General features: G+C 49.6%; 1 protein-coding gene across 1 annotated transcript in view; it reads left to right on the top strand.

Moving 5' to 3' along the window:
• Positions 1 to 6054: 6054 nt before the first annotated feature.
• NGF (nerve growth factor (beta polypeptide)) overlaps positions 6055 to 8316 on the top strand; it is a 4180-nt gene continuing 1918 nt past the window's right edge. Inside the window, exon 1 of the mRNA XM_010148063.1 lies at positions 6055 to 6195. The gene's annotated coding sequence lies outside the window, so the exon portion shown is untranslated. The remainder of the gene's footprint in view (positions 6196 to 8316) is intronic.

The following is an 8316-nucleotide window of genomic DNA, read 5'->3' as shown; positions in this document are numbered from 1 at the left end:
GCAGGATACCCATGATCCTCAAGCCCTACAAGACAGACAGGTCTCACACTTCATCACTGGTTTCTGTGCTCTAACAGCCTAATCAGTACTCGGTGTGCAGCAAATAGTACGTACCTAGGATAAGAACTGAGAATCATAGAATCATAGAATCATAGAGTCCCAGACTGGTTTGGGTTGGAAGGGACCTTAAAGATCATCTAGTTCCACCCCCCCTGCCATGGGCAGGGACACCTTCCACTAGACCAGGTTGCTCAAAGCCACATCCAGCCTGGCCTTGAAGACATCCAGGGCTGGGGCATCCACAACATCTCTGGGCAACCTGTTCCAGTGCCTCCCCACCCTCTCTGTGAAGAATTTCTTCCTGATATCTAATCTAAACCTCCCTGATTTCAAGACATAAGCAAAACTCTGCAGGTGCATTATGGACAGCCGAGAACAGAAAGGCTTGCCAAAGCACTTTGGAAAGTTTTGTTCCTTCAATTCAAGCAGCAGCACACTTCAGGCAAGCTGAGGATGCTCCTGCCTGCAGTACTACAGCAGTAATTACACGAGGTGTCAGAGGTGTCCTGCTATACAATCGACTGGTCTTCATTTCCACTTCCTGCTCACAGAACCGTAACATGGCAGCATGGCCTTGGTGACTGACTGCTCCTCCAGGTGCTTCTTTATTTTCCTGGCCTTTCAGGTCCCACACAGTGAGATTTCAGAACGCAATACAACCACCCTATCTGCAGAACGGGATAATGCTAAAACAGAAACCTCAAAGGAAAACAACACAGCATTCTTGAAGGAAAGCAAGAATGCATTACAACCAGACGCAATGGAATCAGGCATTTTTAATACACAGAGTGTAGATCAATGTCTAACAAATGAATAATGAGGAACGTTTTCCTGCCCACCCCATCCCCACTCACATTTCCCACAGCATGTGGCAATAAACACTCAGATCACACTGTCAGCAGAAGCTAATTGGAAACCGAATTGGGCTAAAAATGCAAAGTTTTCTGTGCCGAACGCACATCCTCAGCCCTTCGAGGTCACTGCAGAATCCCACTGTGTGTTTCTGAGTGGGAAGTGAGCCATCGTTCCGTAAAAACTCGAACTTGTTGAACCGGACAAGTGTGACAGCTGCATCTAAATCACGTGCAAGTTAACAAAACCATAGAAGTGTTTGTTCCCTGCTGAAGCGAGGTGTGACTGAAAGCGATCGCCCCCATCGGCCTCAGGAGAGCATGTTCTGCCCCAGTGCTGTCTGACTCCCGAGGACTGAAACCCTTTCTTCACCTTCCAGCATGTGGGGGCCTCAGGCAACACACCAACGCTGGAAGGAACAACTCCCCTGAGTAAGAGGCAGTGCGAGGTAGGGATTTGCCCTCGGGGAGGAGAGGGGCTTGGCAGTAGGAGTCCCTCCCGGCGTCAGCACAGGTACAGGCCGTGGCTGTCCGAGTGCCGGCTCGCCGCCAGCTGGCCCAGGGAAGATTCGTATACACGCGTGGCTAAAACCTGTATTGTTCCTAGTCATGACAAAACCCTTTTGCTTCACCTCACAGTGATTGTTCTAGAGGTACCACGCTGCACGAAAGAACAGCATTGTTGTTGATCCTGCAAAAAAAGCTGGATGCCCCATTCTTGACAAGGTCTGTAGTTCAAACAAGGCAGCCCAGCTAGACTAGAATTCCGGCTGGAAACTACAAGACTAGAATTCGTGTTCCTTAAGCCCTGAATGTATCCTGACTGCACTACATTGGCAGCAAAGAAGCAGGCAGCTGTTTCTGTTCATTCCATAGGTATGAGAGGAAAAAGAAACTGTTCTTAATCTCAAGGATGATTCTTCTCAGTGCTCTGAATACCCTGGGACTGATGGATACTGGGAAGTTCTTATAAGACCTAGAGCAAATTTTCCTACTGGAAAGCTGTCTGTTGTTCCTGATGTCATGGTCGAACGTAACCAGGAGTAAGAAACATTAGAGGACACGAACCTTCTGAAATGAACTTTGTGACATGTAATTAGAGGGGCTTCAAGTACACTTCACGCAGCAGGTTTTCATCTGTCTCCCCCTGCGTTTCCTACCGAGTCAATGAAAGACCCAAATCAATCCACTTTCAACACAAATGGCAAAATACCCTGCAGTGAAGCAAAACACGGCGTGGATGCCTTGCCAGTTACCATCAAGTCTATATAACACTGTTTTGTGCAAACAGCTGATTTTAGAAGAACACCCAACTGGAAAGGACCCTTCTGTGCTGGTTAAGTCCAGTCCCTTGTGTTTAGAATACAACCCCTGGAAAGCTCTTTAAAACACTAGGCTTGTGACAGATGTGCAGAAGAAGTGTTTCTGCACTGTTCTGGCCGAGCTGGGAGGAGTCCGTGCCGGGTGAACATCACCACCGCTGCTCTGCTGGAGCAGCGCCACAGCTATGTCCCATCCGCTCGCCTGCAGAAACTTTAAGATGAAACATCAACATTCCTGAAGTGAGAAGCTGCATGAGCGGTGTCGTGGACACAGAGCGAGGGGGATGCCCTGGAGGCCAACATTCCATGCTGTATTTCCAGTTACACAAGCAGTAGTCATGAAATGGAACTACCTCACCAGAATGCACTTTCTGCTCTCCACTGTAATGATCCTTTACCAGTGCTTCCAGATTTAAAAGAGCTGTATTTCCATACTCTAGCAAAACCAGAGCTGCCAAAATTCAACGGCAGTTTTCACAGAGAAGTGTCAAAGCTATAAACAGCTTTTTTTTTTTCAGTAAATTCACTAAATTTTCAGTTCTGAATGTTTCCAGGCAGCACCCCCTTTTCCTCTGTCCTTCCCCAGATTCAGTGGGACAACGCTTTAAAACAACGGCAATTCCCTGTGTATGCCTGTTTTGCTTGGCACTTGTTTCGCTTGCAGGTGCCTGCAGGCAGAGCCGTTTTCAAGACACAGAACCACTTGCGTTGCGATACGATCCATTGCCCCACCCTGACATGAATCCCCTTGCGACGCTGCTTTTAGACTGTTCAGCCCTTACTAGGGGCGTCTTTACTGTGTGACTGCCAGATAAGCAAGGAGATAGGGAGACTCCCAACCTGCATTCAATCACTGTCTCAGGCAGCCCTCGGACCAGTTGGCCAGGATGGTTCCCCTCAACTCCTCTGGAGCCTCCACATGCAAACAGCGTTTCGTGTGCTTGCAAAGTGCCGTTGCTCCTGCTGCATGTGCTGGGACTGAGCCATAGCTTCCAGACCCCCCAGGTCTGTGAATACCTATTTCAGCATGATATGATACTCATCTCTGGGAATGGTAGGTAGAGAGGAATAGTACCTAGATGCTGTCTTCAGCATCCTTTGAATAACACGGCATCATTTACTGGATTCCACCACAGCCGGGAATCCGGGAAGATGACAGTAAAAGAACTTAAAAAAAAGCCCTGATGAAAATAAACTCTACTGTGGTTAAAGCCCAGCCAGTTGGAACTGAAGCAGTGTTTTCTTAGGGTGACAGAACAGTCGGAAAAGTTGTTGGATTATTTTTGGCAGTGGCCAGCATGTTACAGCTCTGTCATTACTGTTACTGAACTGCCAAGAGTCCACTGAGGGGTTAGTACTTCTACAGCATGCGCAGTCTGGTAGCATGACCCTTTGGATTTCAGAACTCTGACCTTCCTGACACATCCGTATCACTGTAACTAGCTTAACTCTGAAATACTTCAGCCACACAGGTCCACGGAACATGAGCCCTGATCCGCAGCAGAAGCCAAGCCAGAGAGTGGCCAGGCCACTGCGGAAGTGCCGCACGGCGCCATCCAGCGAGCGCGGACAGGCTGACTCCTGCGCCCTGCACTGCTTGAAAATGGGCTCGGAAGATTTGGGTCATATTTTTAAAAACGAAGTAGCTTGTGTTTGGATCTTGGTAAGAGCCAGACCCAGTGGCCAGAGTTACTGGCAGCCAGCCCTCTGCAGACAGAAGCTGTGCAGGTGTAAGATGAGGCCAGGTCGCGTTTTGGCGTCGGCGGCATGTTCTCAGCAAACGCACTCGCATCTCCCGCTGAATCCAGCAGGGTCTTTGCAGTGCAGGAGTACCTTATACAACCCTTAGGTACCTTATTAAACAGAACATATAAGCAATCTAAAGATTTAAGATCAATAAAATACTATCGTATCACTTTCAATGGTAGTCCTGAATTTACAGTTGGGAATGCATTCTGCTGAGGCGTCAGCATGCTGGATTTAACTGCTGGAGAAAAGCAGGCCTTTCCTTTGATTTGGGGTCTATGTGACGATTCATAACGTCGTCATTAAGACTGGAGTTATTTCTGCCTCTGCAGTAGCCGAGGCAGAGTTCGCTTCTTCTCAACTACCAGCCACGATCAGACAATTCTCTGCCAACCCACTGACCAAGAGATTTCCCTCCTGTTGTAGCTGTTGCTTTCAGCCCACTCTTCCCTCCTCTTCCCCACGCTTCAGCAGCTACCCTTCTGGCCAACTTCTCCTAAATCTGGAGCGGGTCTACAGTTTATGTTGCCTCAAGGAAAAGAGTATTCCAGACAAATAGCTCATATGGATCCACTCTGAATCACATACCAAAAACTCCAAGGTTTCAGGTCTTTATCCTGAGAACGGTCTTCAGATTCTCTCTTAAGCCAGGAAGGCTCAAGGATGTCCCTGGCCCTCACGTGACTCCTGCCTGAATTCTAGTGAAAAAAGGAGACCTGCCCAGAACAGCAAGAGGGTGGCTCGTTGGCTTCTCACCTCAGCAGTGCTAGTTCCCCAAAGGTCTCCATTAGGAGATACCACTGGGTAAGGACACACCTGGTTCACCCCCCGAAATGCCATCCCAAGCTTGGCTCCAAGTTTAATTTTGTACAGAATACTGACTGTCTGGGTTCTGAGCTAGCAGTGACCCCAGACCCATTTGCTCGCTCTCAGCACACGCTGTCTTCTTGCTCTGGCAGTCAAAGAGCCTTAGAATTATTATTTCTCTCTTTCCATGTCTCAGTGAACGATCCCAGACATCGTCTCGTCACTGGTACAGACGCTCAGCTTCTCTCATGGAATCGCTCAAGTGGCGCTCATGTTCCCCACAACCAGCAGAGCCCGGTCACTGCTGCGGGACAACCTGTGAGATGTTCTATTACTCCCGTCTGCTGAGCCACACAGTTTTATTTTCCTTCACTCACTTCCACTAAATGTGACACTGCTTCGAAACAGCAGAGCCAACTGTGCAACTGCCCTTCCTCATACTTAGCTCAGACAGTGATGGGGGAGGCTGGTAATACCCCGCAGGTAGCTGGTAGTTCCTGGGGAGTATTACAGTCACTGACAATGTACCGTGTGTTGACAAAAACGCAGCGGTGCAAGAGAAGTTACCCTCCCTGGCTGTTCAGGATGCACGGCGGTGTGCGCGGGGGCAACCCAGGGCCTCTAAGGGATTTGCAGGGCTTGGGGCGTCGTAAGAAGAGAAAGCACGGGGCTCAAATCCTGTGCATCGCAGATTCGTGGATAGGGCGCAGACAGGTCCGTGTCCTGCTGACACGACAAACGTCTGGTGGTCAGTGCTGCACTGACGACAGGAGTGCGCCGTTTGGGCGTTCTGTGACAGAACAAGGACACAGGGCGGGTGACGGTGCTGTTTGGAGCAATCGGGCGACCGAGCAGAGCAGCCTTTGCTGGCACACAACTTGTGGTGCCTTTGCTTGCCATCAGACTGGCTTCCCGGGCCAAGATGACGGGAGGTCTGACCCTCGTGTGTCTATCGCTGCGCCGCAAAGCTAAGATAGTGGCAGCAGGTACTGCTTCACTCCTGTTTCAGGTGAGCCTGGTAGATGCTTGAGAGGGATCGGGAGCTTCTGGTAAAGGTGCTGAATAAAGGTACTTCTGTCTTACAACGTGCCGCTCTTGAAAATCGAGAACTGCACTTCAGACAACCTCTGCACTTTAGCAGTGCAAAAGGCACACTTCAGAAAGCCAAGCAATCGGATTTGTCTCTGTATTCCTGCTATCAAGCGGGGAATGGTACTGAAAACACGTCTTTGCTGGCTAATTATTGAAACAAATACTTCTACTTCTAGTGGAACGCAGAATAAGCAACTCCCAGACTCAGCTACGCAGCCAAACTGGCCCGATGGCAAGCTGCAGCCAACCCCAGCTCAGCATCTGGATGAAATAAAGACCTGGCTGGGGGAGCCAATTTTTGTGCAGTGTACTCAGAGGTAAGCTCAACACACACGCTCTTCTCAGAGCAGACTGCAGTGGTCTGTTAGCAGCCCCACACGGCAGCCTGAACAGCCATGTCCCACGTGTGTAAATGACACTTGCCCAGCGTGCAAGTGGGGAAGAAAGCTGTCATCTTGAACCTAAAAAGTCATTCGTCTTTCTTCTGGCGAATGAAGATGAGGGCAGTTTGCATTTAACACTCTTGGTTTTGGTAAAGCTTAGTTCTTTGACCTATTAAACAAGTTATTTCACTGATAGGCGCTAGCTAGCTGCTGTCTGCCTAAAATGGGAGTCTCCACTGACTCTGTCCCCTTTTATTCTGTCTCCAGAGATTGTATTTTTGGTGGGGAAAGTGCTCTTAAAGTAAGAGATGGTCCACTTAGCAGTCACAGTTTTCATTAAGGAGAATAAAGGTTTTGGTAGTAGAATGGCTGTGACAACCTCTCCGGCCAGTGCCGCAGACACCCACGCGCTCCCAGCCCCCGAACTGGCGGCTCTGCATCCCCCCGCCAGTTGAGGTGGCTGTCTAGAAAGCACCATGAAAGGGTCTAGTAACTAAGTATGTGACGCAGTTTATAAATAACCTCCCAGAACAGCCTGTAAGGTGTCACAGTACGCACAGGCTACAGCACACCATCCTGCAAATGTTCCCTGTCCTCGCTCGTGCTGCCACCCAGTTCACTCCCTGACCTGCCAGCTCCTGTCCTCCACTAGTCCAGCAGCTGATTGAGAGTCAACTTCGACTCTTCAGGAAAACCACCAGCTATCCCAAATACATTCTGTCTGTGTTGGGCCACACTCCCCGCAGAATGTGTTAGCACAAGGAGAGGAAATACGGGGCAAATATAACAAAGAAAGAGCGAGATCTTTCCGATTTAATGCCTTCGAGCAATAATCTCAGCACGTGCGACGCGAGAACCTCGGAGAAAGGAGATAAATGTAGCCGCATTTTAGAGCAGTGAATCTTGCACAGCACAAACCCAGAAAGTGTTCTTTGCTGGCACTGCAGCATCTCTTTCCTATAGAAGGAAATACTAAAAAAAGAGTTCATGCATAAGCACAATAGGTTGAGGCTGCCATCAGCATGTCTCAATTGCGCCTGGATTTTGTTCCGCAAACCTTTTCCATTAGCATTTCTGTCGGGAAAGCTAACACTCAGAGATGTAATGAGCCATCTGATTTTAATTTGGTTGTAGAACAAGGGGTTACTCGCTGAGTCGCACAGCCCAGCTATTGAGCTACGCCCAGCCCTGTTTCCTTATACAGCTGGGGATGACTGCTCCAGCATGAGCAGCATGTGGGAAAGCAGCAACCCTCAGCCTTGTTTTAAGGAAATTAAAGTAGCTTTGGAGCAGTAAGGATTTTCTCTGTGAGAAAGATTTAACTCTCCTCATCATCATTTCACCCCCAGTTCCTCCAGCCCAACTGTTGCACAGACAACTGCTAATGTGGCTTTTGGCCTTTCGCCGCTTTGCTCCCCTGGAGACAGGCACTAGCATCCTCACCCCCTTCAGTCACCACCTTCACTCAGCATCTCCTCCTGATTTCTAAGGTGCTTGCCCAGCCCTGCACAAACACCGGTGTTTATTTAATTTCAGCTCTTGTCTGAGGAAAGACTATGCACACAGGATCCTATGGGACACCTTAGGGTTCTGCATTTCCCACAAGCCCCTGCTGCCGCAAAGCTAAAGCCCTGGGTGAGTGCTTCAGCGCTGCTCGGCACTCCAGCCTGAGAGCTGAACAGAGAGAGAGGGAACTTCACCAGGAGTTGACCCACACCCAGTAAAAACATTGGGATGTGCTGGGAAATGGCGGTGGAACTGCAGAGCCCGATTCCCCACAGACAAACCCTGCCTGTCCAGCCCGTGTGCTGCCGGCTGGCCGGACACAGCGGCGTTCAGGGCCAGCTGAGACATGTCAGGCAAAACACGGCAGAGGTGGGAGGGGCCCCGCTTGGTAGGGCTTTTGTCTGTTTATACCCTGTCTCTGCTTCTTAAGTCTTCACTGAGAAAATACAGTGTCTGCCCTTAACTGCAATTTCAGATCATTCCTGAGTGTCTCTTCCCAGGATGCCTGCTGCAGATTCCGTAACCCCCTATGTGGCTGGTTCAGTTCAC

The sequence above is a fragment of the Eurypyga helias genome, unplaced genomic scaffold (assembly GCF_000690775.1).
Source record: "Eurypyga helias isolate BGI_N326 unplaced genomic scaffold, ASM69077v1 scaffold10163, whole genome shotgun sequence".
NCBI classification, from domain to species: Eukaryota; Metazoa; Chordata; class Aves; order Eurypygiformes; family Eurypygidae; genus Eurypyga; species Eurypyga helias.
Note: the sequence above shows the minus strand (reverse complement) of the source record. Positions and strands in the feature narration are given on the sequence as shown.